This window comes from Electrophorus electricus, chromosome 14, assembly GCF_041902795.1.
Source record: "Electrophorus electricus isolate QZ-2024a chromosome 14, ASM4190279v1, whole genome shotgun sequence".
Taxonomy (NCBI): domain Eukaryota; kingdom Metazoa; phylum Chordata; class Actinopteri; order Gymnotiformes; family Gymnotidae; genus Electrophorus; species Electrophorus electricus.
In genome coordinates, this window is record NC_137510.1 from 18,725,001 (window position 1) to 18,739,824 (window position 14,824).

The 14,824-nt window shown below is 44.3% G+C and overlaps 1 long non-coding RNA gene across 1 annotated transcript in view; it reads right to left on the bottom strand.

Moving 5' to 3' along the window:
• Positions 1–193, bottom strand: part of LOC145651258 (uncharacterized) — a 3,173-nt gene extending 2,980 nt beyond the window's left edge. The window contains exon 1 of the long non-coding RNA XR_014117098.1: positions 93–193. This is a non-coding gene — a long non-coding RNA (uncharacterized LOC145651258). The remainder of the gene's footprint in view (positions 1–92) is intronic.
• Positions 194–14,824: the final 14,631 nt, after the last annotated feature.

Sequence of the window (14,824 nt, forward strand, 5' to 3'; positions counted from 1 at the left end):
GTATATAATGTAGCAGCTTTAGACTTGGAGAGGAGGTGTGGAGCAGGGGGGTGGGGGAGGGGGGTTGCGCCCCCTCTTAAGCCTGCACCTACCTGGGTCGACAGGATGGTGAGGGCCTGGCCCAAACTGGGCTCCATCGGCTCCAGTACATGTGCTGTTTCCCAGCTCCACGCTGCACACAATATCCCACTGTATCAGCCCTCCTGGAGAACAAACACATGAGGTTAGGATTCAGCAAGGTGGCCTATCAAGCCAAGCCTACACATTGAAGCTATCCACCCCATCATACACGCCTTATGTCTTCTGCTTGAAAGAAAGAGGGAAATAATGAAGACAAATATTCTATTTACCCCACAAGGAGAATTTTTTGTTGGTGGGGGAGTATTGAAATGAAGCATGTTAGACCCCCTGGACTTGACACCAGTACAACAGAAAAGAGGGTGGAGGTCAAATTTGACGTCATTTTGCTAAGAATTTTTTTTTCAGTGCAAATATACATTTTGAATCTGACTGACTGTACATGACAGATTGACTGTACATGACAATAAGCAAAGAGAATATGTGTTATAATAATACGCGCTAAATAATACACAGCATGTTTGCTCTAACACATATTGACAAAATGTTTTTGTGAATTTGGAAAATTGTTATTTGTCAAAATCTTTTTTTTAAAATTACATATAAGTAAAAATTGGCTATCAGTGTTAAAATGTAAAAAGCTCAAAGCTCAAATAAAACTATAAATAATGAATGGTATTTGAAGCAGTAAATACAAAATTTTAGATTATCTGCTCACATGAATGAAAAATAACATACTCCTTTTCATTGATTTACTTTTTAATCAATACTCCTGATTCAGTATTCAGGCATTAGTGCCTTCATTTTAGTCATCATTTATTTGGTTTTGTTTATTTTGTTGACAATTTTTGAAAACTGTTTTACAGTTTTCCCACTTGAATTAGGAATTCCAGTTTTACTGAAAACATTCTGCAAAATAATTCTTACGCTATTCACAAGGTTTAAAGTATACATAAAATTATAAAAACAGTTAGAAAATATATAAAAAATTCAAAATGGTGCAACTGACATTTTCGTTTGTGGAGAGTGGATTTCTAAGGGTAAAAGCACATATTTAGAAACCTAAATTGGTTTGACATACCTTCCAGAAGCAGTTGATAAAACATACAGCTAATTTCTTTTCCACATTATTTTTGTTAGCAAGAGGAATAATACTGACAACATCAACACAACTGAGCAGTGTTTAGACCATCAGAAAACTCCTGGTAAACCATCAATACCCAGAAGATGACACACAAATAGAAGCAAAAGTCAAATGTTAAAAGGAAGGCTGAATGAATACTTAAAGTTTAGACTGCAAGGTAAGAAAGACAACAAGCTTACCCTATTACATCCCAATAGAGACAGATAACATTGAAAAAGGGCTGTAGAAGATAGTGGAGAGAGATGGTAGAGGAGGCAGATGGAGAGAGGAGAGAGAGAGAGAGAGAGAGAGAGAGAGAGAGAGAAGCTGGACTGAAGCCCTCAACACAACAAAAGCAGGTCTGGAGCATCCCCACGCTGGAGCAGCCTTCTGCTCCTGTTTGCCCCATCCCCACAGCTCCCAGGCTCCTGAACAACGGGACATACCTCTCAAGCACACGCATACACACACACTCACACACACACACACACACAAGCGCATGTGCACGCAGGGCACACTCACCCAGCATTATAGCCCCAGGGCACTCTCTTCACCTCAGAGACATCACACACTCTCCAACTCGACACACCAGTCAGGGATTCTCCTCCCTTCACCAACTCAGAGAATTAATCAATGCGTCTCCATGCAGATCTATTTCTGTTTGTCTTCAGCAAAGTTCCTCTGGGTGCACTCAATCACTTTCTCCCTCCCAACCATTATTTTTGCTCCTTCGGTTTTTGTCGATTTCTCGCCCTCCTCTCTGGAACGTCTCTATGATGGAATTGCGTGGTACGCTGATTGCAGGGCGAAAAAAGGGATGAAAATCTCCGCTGATTTTTTTTTTTGGCTTTCCAGCCCGCCTGCTGAACATCTCTGAATGAATCCGTATTCTTCCCGTCACTCCGCTTCCCCCCAGCTTTCCACACCAGATCCGCGCTGCCCTATTCCACCTCACAGAAAAAAGCACTTCTGGCAGGACCCTTTACTGATTGCAATTTAATTGCAAAGAGCCCATGAATATGGTAATATCGCACAACACTCTTGACAGCAGCGCTCTAGACTGGGCAGTGCACAAATATGCATCACGCTACAAAAAAAAAAAAAAAAAAAGAATGAATGAGTGGAAAAAAAACAAAGAAAGACACAATACGGAAAATAGAATAATAAATCGATTTTGTACAAAAGCTCTGAACAGATACACTTGCTAGAAATGGGAGGATGCCTTTTATTTTTCGTCCCCTTGTCTAGTATGCTAAAGAGCTGAGAGGAGAGAGAGGTGGACGTGGAGAGATGTCTGCACGTGCGGAGTGACTTACCCTCCCAGCCCCAGGGTCCGGCGGATACCTCCTGCCGAGCTGAAAGCCAGGGAGTCGTCAGTCGCCCGGGCTGTGCAGCAGCGGTATGCCTTGGGTAGTACGGCCACGGCTTCCTGCATGCTCTCCAGCCTGGCGGGGAGCCGCAGTGAGGCAGGCAGAAGGGAGGCGGCGAGGCGAGGCAGTCCCAGAGTGTACAGGTGGACGTGGCGACACAGACGTCCTCGCCGGGGGGACGCTCGACAAAAGAGGATCAAAAAGGCACTTCTCACTCCCGAGCCAGTTGTTGCACGACACGGTGGGATGAACTTGCAGCGCGAAGGAGAGCGAGGCAGAGGGAGCGCGAGGGAGAGGCTGAGAGAGCGAGAGAGCATGACAGAGAAAGGAGAGTGTGTGCGTTTGGTGTGTGTGAGAGAGGGAGATAGAGAGGGGAGTGAGGGAGATAGAGGAGGGTCTGAGTGAGTGACTGATGGAAAAAGAGGGAGAGCGAGAGAGGGACAGGGAGAAAGGAGAAAGAGAGGGAGAGAAAGCAAGAGAAATGTACCCAGTGCCACAGCCACAGCTACAGCCTCGTAGCTACAGGGTTTTTTAATACTGCGATTTTCCTCTCTCTCTCCTTCTGTCTGTCTCTTTCTCTCTCTCTCTCCCTGGTTTAGAGGAAGGGAGAGAATAATTAGATCTGAGCCACACGCGCTTTCCAAGCGCACTGAGTTGTGGATGCGAGGCTCCTAATGGTGGATTAATTGAGGGAGATCTGAGGCGCTACATGCTCTGCAGAGTCCCAGTCCTGTGCCTCCCAAAGGGAGAGTGGCCCTTACTCCCTCGGGACTGCTCTTAATACACAATCACAAAACTGCCATTGTGAAAATGACTGCTCTCGCACCCCCGCCACCCTCTCAGGGCCAGCATATGCTGACTGACACTGCTTAGTTGGCTATTAAAAAGAGAAATGTAAAAAACATCGCAAAGTCTGATTTTAACTGTGTAGGAAAGAAAACATGGTTTGTGCTGTTGTCATGAGCAGATGCCTTATAAGACTGTGGCACTTTTGGAAAGACAGCTTTGGTCCCCAAAGTGGAGAGAATTCCTTTTTGAAGAGGAAGGAAAGGAAGAATTTTCCTGTAATGAAAAAAAAGCCAAACAGCAAATGGACCTAATTTCACTGAGAGTGATGTAAGGCTGTCTTAATGCCAACAAGCCTTTTAACATCCCGCAAAGGGACTGTCTTCTGGGCTTGACATTTCCAATTACGAAGACCTAAAATGATCTGAGAAAGAGACGTTTATTCTGTCTCATTTGTATAAGCAAAAGTCGGTATACCCTTGCATTTAGATCCAAGATTATTCCCAGTCGATGAACATAAATTTGGGAAACCGTTATTAATGCCATGCATAGACAAGAAGCTGTTCTGTTCTGTTCTGTTTTCCTTCTTGTTCAACACAGTTCCTTCTGTGCAGTGACCCTACTCAGGTTCATCTCTGTTAAAATGCTACCAAACAGTTATAGCGCTGAGCTGTTGCAGGGCTTGGGTGTAGAACACTGGTGTTTTCAGCCAAAAAAACATCCACCATTCCCTCAGTGTAAAACCCCTGCATTCCCTCTGTACACTCTTTTGTTCTTAAATGCAATTCTTCCGATACTGAATATATACAAATTATATCTATATTCTGGAAAAATGAAAAGAAAACTGCTCTATCTGGTTATTGGATTATAATACAAAGCAGACAAAGGAATCGGACACGGTGAATTTCATGCCAAAGACGGCCATCTACTGCCCCCTGTCGATCACTCAGCCGTACAAGCAGCAGGGCCTTCATTGTTCCAGGCAACCAGTCCTTATTGGGAAGGCAACCACTGGGATTAGAGGGGGAATGGCCAATAATTCTTTATCAAGTGCTAACCACACCAGGTGACAAACAGCAATAGTGGAGACTTAGAGCGAAGCAGAGCATACAAAACACAGGCAGCGTTCAGTCCGTCTGCTGCTCGGAAAGCGCAGGAGTTGAAGGCATGAGAGAGGCACATTCCAGCTCTCTCAAGGAGAAGTGAGGTTCAGATGCCTGACTACTTTCGTTGTCATGCCACCAAGGCCAACACTCAGCTTGGCACAAAGGCATACACATAATGAAAAGCCGGTCCGCTTTTTCCTCTCTCCTTCTGCCTTTTCTTTTTTCTTTTTTTTGGGGGGGGGGGGGGCACACAATGTAGCAATTAAGGTGAGAGTGTGGCATCGCGCACACGGCGTGTTTGTGGGGGGGTATGGGAAGGGAGTTAGTCGCATGCATATCTGCTGATAGCCACTGTTTGATCATGCTTAAGCAATCGAAATTGTCTTTCAGAAGAGGAGAATGCATTAATTAGTGGTCATCCTTGCTGATGAAGGTCTGAGGCAAATTACTTTCCACAAAAATGCTGCAATGGTCCAGGTGTTTTTTAACACAGGTATTTTTCAATCAGTATTGAATAATGTATGGGTGACTGTCACTTTAATCACTGTTCCACTTCAAAATACTAAAGAAAAACGAAAAAGCAGGAAAGAAACCGAAAGAGTATGACATGGTGCAGGAACGTGGTTCCTCCACCATGCTTCATATTTCACTGCATTCAAGCATCACATGACTGCTGCTAATCATCCATACAGCCTCAGCCTGCCCTTTTCTTCTAGCTTGTAGCATGTAGGTGAGTGGATTGTAATGACCTGCTATTAGCTTTGCATAATTTACGCTGTCCATGGTGCTAGCTAAAACACATTACTTCATTAGCAAAAGCTTAACTGCCATAACCATTCCCTCTTTGTGCAGAGGGGGAGTTTGCACTCTATAGAAAAAGATGATTAATTCAGATGTGATGCACTCAGTTAATTCACCTTGTGGCTCGTGCTACAAGGAAAAAAAAACAAAAAAAAACACCTTCCCCTGCAACACACAGTGCTGCACCACGAACATGGCGCAATATTTCTTTTCACACAGAATCACACATTCACATGCTCACACACACACACAAACACACACACACACGCTCAAACACATGCACATGTGCACACATGCACACTTGCATAAATAAGCAAGCCCACACACGTACACACAAAGACACATACACACGTCCAGTAAATACAATTTATTCAAACAAACATAGGCTGAAACATACTCTAGGGACAGAGCAAGAAGGTTAGACAGCAAAGGCCTTGCTGCCTGTAACCAAATGGCATTCTTCTCTCAATGTGGACATCTTAGGAATGCATTATTAAAGAGCCCAGCGCCTTAGGCTACAGCTGAGGGACTGGCTAACAATAAACAAGAAAAAAAAGCCAATATTTGACTATAAGACATAAGTGGGCTCCATGCATTCCTTCTCTACCTGCTAGGAATGGGCACTTACTGCATTTGTTCATGTGCTTTATTTTAAATAGTCTTTTCTGCCTCTTTTGTCAGTGTGTGTATACATGTGTTTGTATATATGTGTGTGTGTGTGTGTGTGTGTGTGTGTGTGTGTGTGTGTGCACGCGTATGGTATGTACACATGAATGTGTACACTTGCATATGTGTGTGTGTCTGCTTATATGTGCATGTACACATGGGTCCCAGTTGTGCCTGGGTGTTTGCGCACACTTGTGTCCATGTGTGTGCGTGGGTAATTTGGTGTTTGTAGGAGGAATAGGAGAAAAAGGTGCATCGTAGCGCACGTATGCTACATAAGCACGTATAATATTCAAGAAAAGTTCCCAGCCCTCGTCCCCTTAAAGATGAAATATTACTGTGTTGTAGTGGTGGTCAGTCAAGTCCAGCCTGTTCATTGTGCTTATCAGGCAGAGCACTGGAGACCCCTAGCTGCCAGGCAAAACCCTACACAGCACCAGCACCCGGCGTTCCTGAGGATGAGCCCAGGCCGCTTCAGCTTACAACAGAACTGGAGAGACAGAGAGAGGCCATGGAACAGCTGTTCCTAGGTGAGGCACAGTTTCTTTCTCCTGTAAAATTATTGTAAATATGAAATGTTAGCACCTTTGCTGCTACCGTCACACATCCCCTAGGAGCCTTTGAGATATGGAGAAGGGATAAGGGAGAAAATTTACAAGAAAAAGCTGCTAGATTTTAAGCAGTTTAACTGAAGGATATACATAAAAATTGCAGACGTACAAATTTTCTGACTCACTATATGAAAGTAAAATGCCCTGAACAATTTAGCAATACAATCTTTGATTTGCCAACAGATTGAAAATAAGTGTGCTCTAGAGTTACAATTAAGGCATGCTAAGAGTAGTTATAACGAGAAACTATACATAAGTATGCTGACCATGATGAGTCCTTAGCAAGGATCACAGTTACCTCTTACCATGTGAGACAAGTGCATGGCCTGGTAAAACTTGGGCCCTTGACAGAGAACTGCTGCACGGAATGCCGACCTCACTGGGGAAGGTCAGCCGTGGTGTACTGCCACATACGGAGGAACGCTGAATACTGAGCAGCTCTATTGGAACCCTTGTAGTGTCATAAACAGCTCTGGCTATTTGCCCCTGTGTAAACAGGTAGGGTGTTCAAAGAATTCATACACTATCCATCACATTCCGTAACACTTCGACCAATCCATACTAACTAGCCGAAGACGTGAGCCATGCTGATACAGAAAGGCCTGGCTGTGAAACATTAATATCCTGCAAGGTGCCGCTCCACCACGGTATAATTTTGGTCACACGTTTGTAGTACTATGCAGTATTGTTGTTGTATACTATTTTTTGCACTTTTGAAAATTGCATATTTGAAAACTACCTCATACTTTGTTTCTGTATATTATATGTCCTTTTCTTTTATTCTGTGAATATTGCCTACTGTGACACTAGGCATACCGTGGACTGCAGCCATACCCATTTGCACCTCCATTGGCAATCACCCAGCACCGCCTGGCCCCGCATGGCCCCGCCCACCCATGCATGGCCCTGGCCAGCCTGCCTGGCCTCAAACCTGCTTGAGCCCACCTAGCCCCACTCTAGGACCTTGGTGAAGGACCGTCCGAGCTCAACACCACAGTGGCGGACAGCAACACACAATAAGTGAAACCAGCAGGAAAAAGGGTTTCACTGCTGATGGCTCCTGATGAACACCATGCTCTCCAGCACCATACGTGCCAAATGCGGGTGCAAGAGAGTCAGAGAGCATCTGAAATTCTCAAACCTCACAGCCTAACACTGTCTCTCTCTCTCTCTCTCTCTCTCGCTCTCTCTCTCTCTCTCTCTCTCTCTCTCTCTCTCTCTCTCTCTCTCTCTCTTGTTTTCTCTTCACAGATTCCTCAGGCTGAGCCTTTGGACTGACATCTTGCCTGATCCCTGCACTCTGCTTCCTGCCTCCAAATCCCAGACCAACTGGACGAGTCCACCAAACTCCAGCGCAAGCCATCTTCACTTGTCATGGAGAATGCTTCCTCACCCACCACTCTTCTCCCCTCTGCACTTACTTTAAACATCTTGATTGTAAATAAATGAACAAAATCAGATCTGAGCATTCATGTTCATTCCATGGCAGTAGTCATATTCTGCCATATTGTGTCAATAAGTGTGCGACCTCAGTATAGCGTACTCTGCCATTATGCGTCTGTCCATTGCTTAAACAGAGTAGACTGTGTTGAGCTCTTCTTTCAAGCTCAGTCTACACTATATTTGGATAAGTTAATCCAAATAAGGCAAATGCATTCAGAAACCTTGAAGGGAAAGTCGTAGTGTGTAACCAAAAGGATAGAGCAGAAACGAGAGAGATATAACAAGTCAGATTAAGCCAGCATTCTTTGCCACTCCCTCTCAATCTGTTTTTACATTTTTAAATAACTCTGTGACTGTGCGTGCATGTGCATGTGCACAAGCTTTGTACACTACGGCTAGCTATGCAAATTGGGTGCTCTCTCATGCAAATTATTTGCTAGTTATTAAAAACGGAAGAGGTTGTTTAGAAAATCTGCCACCCCAGTGGGTTTCAGTGTTTCAGTGGCTGTGGACACAAGTACCTCTAATGTACACTACATGAACAGGACAAAAAGCTATTTAAAACACTTGTTTAGTACAGCTCATTTGTGTAGAGAAAAAAACACACAAAGAATGAAGCATGCCAGTGCATACAAAAGCCTTGCTATAATAAGCCTCAGCTCTCTGTGGACACATGACATATACCTTTCTCCTCTGGAAAGCTCTGTGTTGCTGTCGCCTATCAATTGTGGCTGGCTGGCTGTCGTCGAGAGACTCAGCCAATCTCATCCTGCCATCCATCTGTCAATAGTGACAAAGCAAAATTATTGCACGCCACCAGATATTTATGGCCAGGGAACCTAAAGGCAACAGGATTGTTCCATACTGTTTGAGTCTTCTGCTCATAAACTGACCCAGGAATTGACCTCGTGCCATGTGGCGTGCAGCTCTGACGCATGGCGGAGAGTAGGGGTAAGAGAACTTGAGGGCCGAGGGAGAGTAGGGGTAAGAGAACTTGAGGGCCGAGGGAGAGTAGGGGTAAGAGAACTTGAGGGCTGAGGGAGAGTAGGGGTAAGAGAACTTGAGGGCTGAGGGAGAGTAGGGGTAAGAGAACTTGAGGGCCGAGGGAGAGTAGGGGTAAGAGAACTTGAGGGCTGAGGGAGAGTAGGGGTAAGAGAACTTGAGGGCTGAGGGAGAGTAGGGGTAAGAGAACTTGAGGGCTGAGGGAGAGTAGGGGTAAGAGAACTTGAGTGCCGAGGGAGAGTAGGGGTAAGAGAACTTGAGGGCCGAGGGAGAGTAGGGGTAAGAGAACTTGAGGGCCGAGGGAGAGTAGGGGTAAGAGAACTTGAGGGCTGAAGGAGAGTAGGGGTAAGAGAACTTGAGGGCTGAGGGAGAGTAGGGGTAAGATAACTTGAGGGCTGAGGGAGAGACCCAAACTCGAGGCCAAGTTCCAAGCTGCAGCAGCTCCCCTATGCCATGCTCTGCCCTGGGAAACCACCTCATTATCCAATTAACACTATACTCACAGGGGATGTGTGTGTGTGTGTGTGTGTGTGTGTGTGTGTGTGTGTGTGTGTGTGTGTGTGTGTGTGTGTGTGTGTGTGTGCGCATGTGTGTTTGTGTGTGTGTGCATGTGTGTTTGCATGCACACACGTGTGTGTTTCACAAGCACTTGGATCTGCTCCATGGAAGAAAAGCCTGCTCAACTGTCAGCACTCAGCATGAGCCATGTAAAAAGAAGTGGCTTTGTATAAACATAGTGCTGGTATTTTGTGTGTGTGTGTGTGTGTATGCGTGTGTGTGTGTGTGTGTGTGGGCGGGGGGTGTTTGCATGTATGTGTGTGTGTTTATATGGATATGTATTATACTGCACTGTGTCTGCGTACGTGTGTGTGTGTGTGTGTGTGTGTGTGTGTGTGTGTGTGTGTGTGTGCGCGTGTGTGTGTGTTTGCGTGTGTGTTTGTACGTGTAGGCGAGTGTGGGCGAGTAGAACTTCCAAACGTGACAAATTCCTAAATGCCACAATCTCAGCAGCTGAACTAGCTTCGAAATTAGATACCACCACCCAAAAAAAAGCGCATACTGGTAAATGCATGAAATCATGTCAGCTTTTTAAAGACCTGCAGACCAGTGCAATTTCCCTTGCTTTATGATTGGATCATTACATAGGAAATGTCACCCATCCGAATGTGAGACCAGTGCAACACAGGAGACATTTGCACAGGCTGGACAAATAAAGCAATGTGAGCTCCTCACCCAACACGCAGAAGAAGTCTCCCTGCGTGGCTCTCCTCTGCCACCAGGTCACACACTGAGCTTGTGCATGTGTGCAGCTCCAGGGAGCCGTCTGTGGAAGCGGAACTGTATAATAATGTTGACTTATTAGGTTTGATATCCCCCAAAAAGGAGTGAATTAAGTGTCAGCATCCTTGCATCTCTGTGTTTCCTTTGCTTTTCCCTTTGCTACACGGCTCATTCACGGGTCTTTATTTTTGGCGCGTTTACTCATGTTTACTCTTGAGTGATCAGATATTTATGTGGTTCAGGGAGAGTGAGTTGAAGTGTCGCCGGTTCAGTGACACTTTTTTTTTAAATGTTCTGCTGGTTTCTGTGACACATGACACTGGGAATGTGGGCCGAGAGTGACTGAATCACACTCGCAGTCGTCTGCAACACTGCCATCTGCTTTCCACACTGCAATATCATTACACACATACACACACAACCACACACACCTTCCCAGAATTGTACTACTGAGCAGTTATACAAAGGATGCACTGGAAGCATGGTGTCATGAACTGACATCAGCAACACCCAACTATCAAAATATTCGAGCTTCACTGTCTGTTTGATCTGAGTCATTTTCGTATTTGGCATTTGTGAACAGACATTTAAAAACATTGCAGGTTGCTCTCAGTGTTGGTATAGTGGCTTTTGGGTTGGGTACGGGAGGGTGAGTAGGCACTTAATTGATGCAGGAAGGCAGTGTGGTGTGGACTGCTTGACGGCTCTTACCAGAAGCCAGCCGTGAATCACTCAGACGACGAGTGACAGAAACATGGCACCCGGGAGACTTACACCCAGATCACCGTCACTTACTGGAGCCCCACTGATGCACTGCACCAATATTCAGTCTCTCTCTCTCTCTCTCTCTCACTCACTCACTCTTCCCCTCTCATTCTCTCTATCACTCCCTTTCTCTCTCTTTAACAATTATTTTGACTTCTCTATCAAATGTGCAAGATTTGTGTTGTAGTTTTAGGCTGTAGTGAGGTCTGGGGTAACACTGGTTGTCAAGAGTTGAGCAGTGTCACCGCTTAAACAAATCACTGTTCTTTAACCCTTTCTAACCTCTTTGTTCTCCTAATCCTGTCTACGTTTTGTTCGTGGTTCTACTTGGAGTGATACACATGTTCCTGAAAGGAGTAACTAATCTCAGCCTTCTTCAGGCCCCAGAAAGCTTGGTCTTTGTGCTGGATGGACTCATCTTTACCCTGCATCCCCCCTGAGCACAGGCGCACACAGGGTAAGTGTCCGAGTGGCCTTATGGGTGCTGACCTTTTCCACTGTGGTGCCAGTGCACTTGTTCTGCATCTGCATTACAGAATTGTCTTTTTTTTCAGGGTCCGAGCTGTGGAAACTGAGGATGGAGAGATGGAAAGCTCATTTGCTAGCCCCAGGAGAGCTGCTGGGGATTATTTCGTAAGCAACTCCCTAAGAGAAATCAGTTGATCTGTAGCAGTGAGGTGTGACATTGTTACCAAGTAATAACCTTTGTGCACCCTGCATGATCTCGAACCTGCATAGTGTCCAGCAATTATTAAGCCTCCCTGTTATTGGTACCATGTGCAAGCTATATGTAAGAGCACCTGATCTATTACATAAAGAACAAGTCCTTGGGTGATTCGGTTTCCAGAAACAGCCTATTGCCTGTTGTTGTAGGGTCACATGAGTTGTTGGATTGCAGCTGATGGATATGGTGTGCTGGCCTGATTAAAGCTTGGCCAGTCCATCACTACTCCTGCTGAAGTGATGTTTGTCAACCAGCTTAGAGTCGCTCTGTTACATGGCTTGGTCATGTGAATGTGTGTTTTTGTTTTAGGTGGACTCCATGTCCCCCACCCCCATTTTTGATGTTGTAACTTGTTTTGCTCATTTTGCCATTCCACTTCCAAGGCGGATTAAGTAAACCTTGTGGTACACATGCACTTCCTGCTGGCCAGCTTGAATGGATGGAACACACACTGGAGAGTACATTAAAGGCATTTTACTGTGTCTAATAAAATGTATACATTATGTTAGTATCATGTCCTGTAAAAAAGCATTCCTGTTTGTAATTTTGATTAATGCCTTAGTGGTTGTGAGCTCTATGCTGTTATCTTTGTCACCATTTAAAACTCTATTAAAACTAAGTGGTATATGGCTGCCTTTATAATTTAGGTAATTAGTGATTCCTGTAATAAAATCTCCATTTTAAAATGATACTGGGTTAATTATATAGCTATTGTTTGTTATACTATCTGATCCAGTCAAGTTCATTTGTTCACTTGTTTCTTCCCTGTGCAAAAGACCTTTCAGCTATAATTGTTCTATGCTCTGTACTGTCGCGGTCCTTCCTGGCACAAGAATGACAGTGAACCACCTCTGCTTGTAATGATAATGTTCAGGGGTACTTTTCCCTGTGAATGCTTTCCATCCTTCTTGCCTGGACATTTGTACGGGGCACTGGGGCTGCTGTTATAATGACAGCCAAACCAGGCCAAACTTGTCCTTTTAAAATCATGAATGGACTGAGTAAAGCTATAGAATTGGATCCTTATAGTTTTGCTGTTCTGGCAATTATCTGGCAATAAAACTAAAACTCTCTCCTGCCCAACTGGTGCTGTGTGCAATGATTTAAACAAAGATTGTTAGCTAAAGGGTTTTAAAACATCTCTTTAAAAAGTCTTTTTCTCTTCGTTTCTCACACATTCTGCCTCATTCAGAACTCTTTTTAAACCCTCTTAAAGCCATCTACTTTTACATCCTAATTCTGTCCCTTTACTTCTCTCTCTCTCTCTCTCTCTCTCTCTCTCTCTCTCTCTCTCTCTGTCTCTCTCTCTCTCTCTCTCTCTCTCTCTCTCTGTCTCTCTCTCTCTCTCTCTCTCTCTCTCTGTCTCTCTCTCTGTCTCTCTCTCTGTCTCTTTTCCAGAGAGGATGCAGCACTGTAAATGTTAATTTGCCCAACTGCGCTACAGCACTACAGACTGTGCAGTTGTTCTTTCTCCTGATGATTTTGCTGGTGACTTTATCCTCCATCTGGCTGTGCATTTGCAACAGAGATGGAGAATGCTCACTCCTAATAATTATCATGCATTCTGGGTATCTCAGTGAGAACTTTTTTTCTGTAAACATCATCCTACAGCTGTGCATTGATGTCCTCTCAGCTATGCCGTGGCATATGGCGTTATTTCTTTAGTCTGATCTCAGCCCAAATGCTAGTGGGCTGACTGAAGCTCTTCACTTAGAGGCCCTGATCACTGCCAGTGATTGATCCTCTTGTTTTTATCAGCCCTAATTAAACATTTAGAGCCACAGGCTCCCCGTTGCTCAATGTAATTTCCTCTAAATTCAAAAGTCTTGCGGCCCAAGAAATCTTTATTATTGGCAATGAACCCAGTGCGATAATGAGCAAATAGGATGAAACACCCAGTTTAGCAGCCCCCTGTCACCATCACCGGGGGGGGGGTGCAGAGAAAGAGCAGGAGGAGTTGGCAGTGAGGGTGGGGTGTGGGGGGGTGGAGATGCATCAGCGGCAGTGGCTCATTACCCAAAGATAAGGACACACTCACAATAATGCAGACGGGGGGGGTGAACAGCTGAATTCACAGTCACTAGCAACACTAACAAAAAAAAAAAAAAGAGCAAAGTGTACTGTTGCTCCTGTTTAGAAATTGAGTGAGACAGTAACTCACACACACAGAGAGACACTATGTTCACATAATGGAGAAGACCCATTTTGAACAAATACTGTTATTATAGAAATTAAATATGTGGCAGTTTTTTAAATGAGCTACTATTTTTAGATTGGGCCATAGGCCTGAAGTGTGACTTTAAGAATAAACATAGCACAGTGTAATTATCTAACAATATCATACAGAAATTACACACCACACATTAGTCTCAGGTTGTTTGTAAGGGTTTCTCATAGAGTGCAGGACATAATCTACATCCAAACTCTAAAACAGATAGATCTGGACTGTTGCAATATGACTAGACTAAATACTTTTAAAGTTACAGTTAAAGTTGCATAGAATATTGTTGTAAGACTATATGCTGTAACTACATATATTTCTGCTATCTTAGAAGATAAACTGAATTTCACAAATGAAATGACAGATAATCAATAAAAACATATCGAAACCATTTGGTTAGGTCATATATCACTTCTATTAACATACAGAAAGCAACGCAATTATTACTCCTACTATTGCTACTACTTCTAACCACTTGGTGATAGCTGTGTTTGCATGTAAATCAGAATTTTCGCAGGTGTCCACAGAAGCGGGGCGGGATGACCTGTGATCTGCAGAACTGCTATTGTCACTACTGCTTTATCAAATATTTGCAGTAGTTGTTCATGTTTCAGTCCACAGGAGGACCCTCCATGTCCCCTCTGTGTTTATACATTAACAACATTGAGGCCGATCTGATGCCTCGGTACAGGGGAAGCATTACTCTTTTAAGAAGCACATGGCACTATCTGTCTCTATCTCTCTCAGTGTGGGGCCTAATGGCTCTGATTCTTCTCCAAATTCGATTTAGGCAGGATATTACTGTTACATGAGCTCTCCTCAACAATACCATTTCCCTTGCTTACAC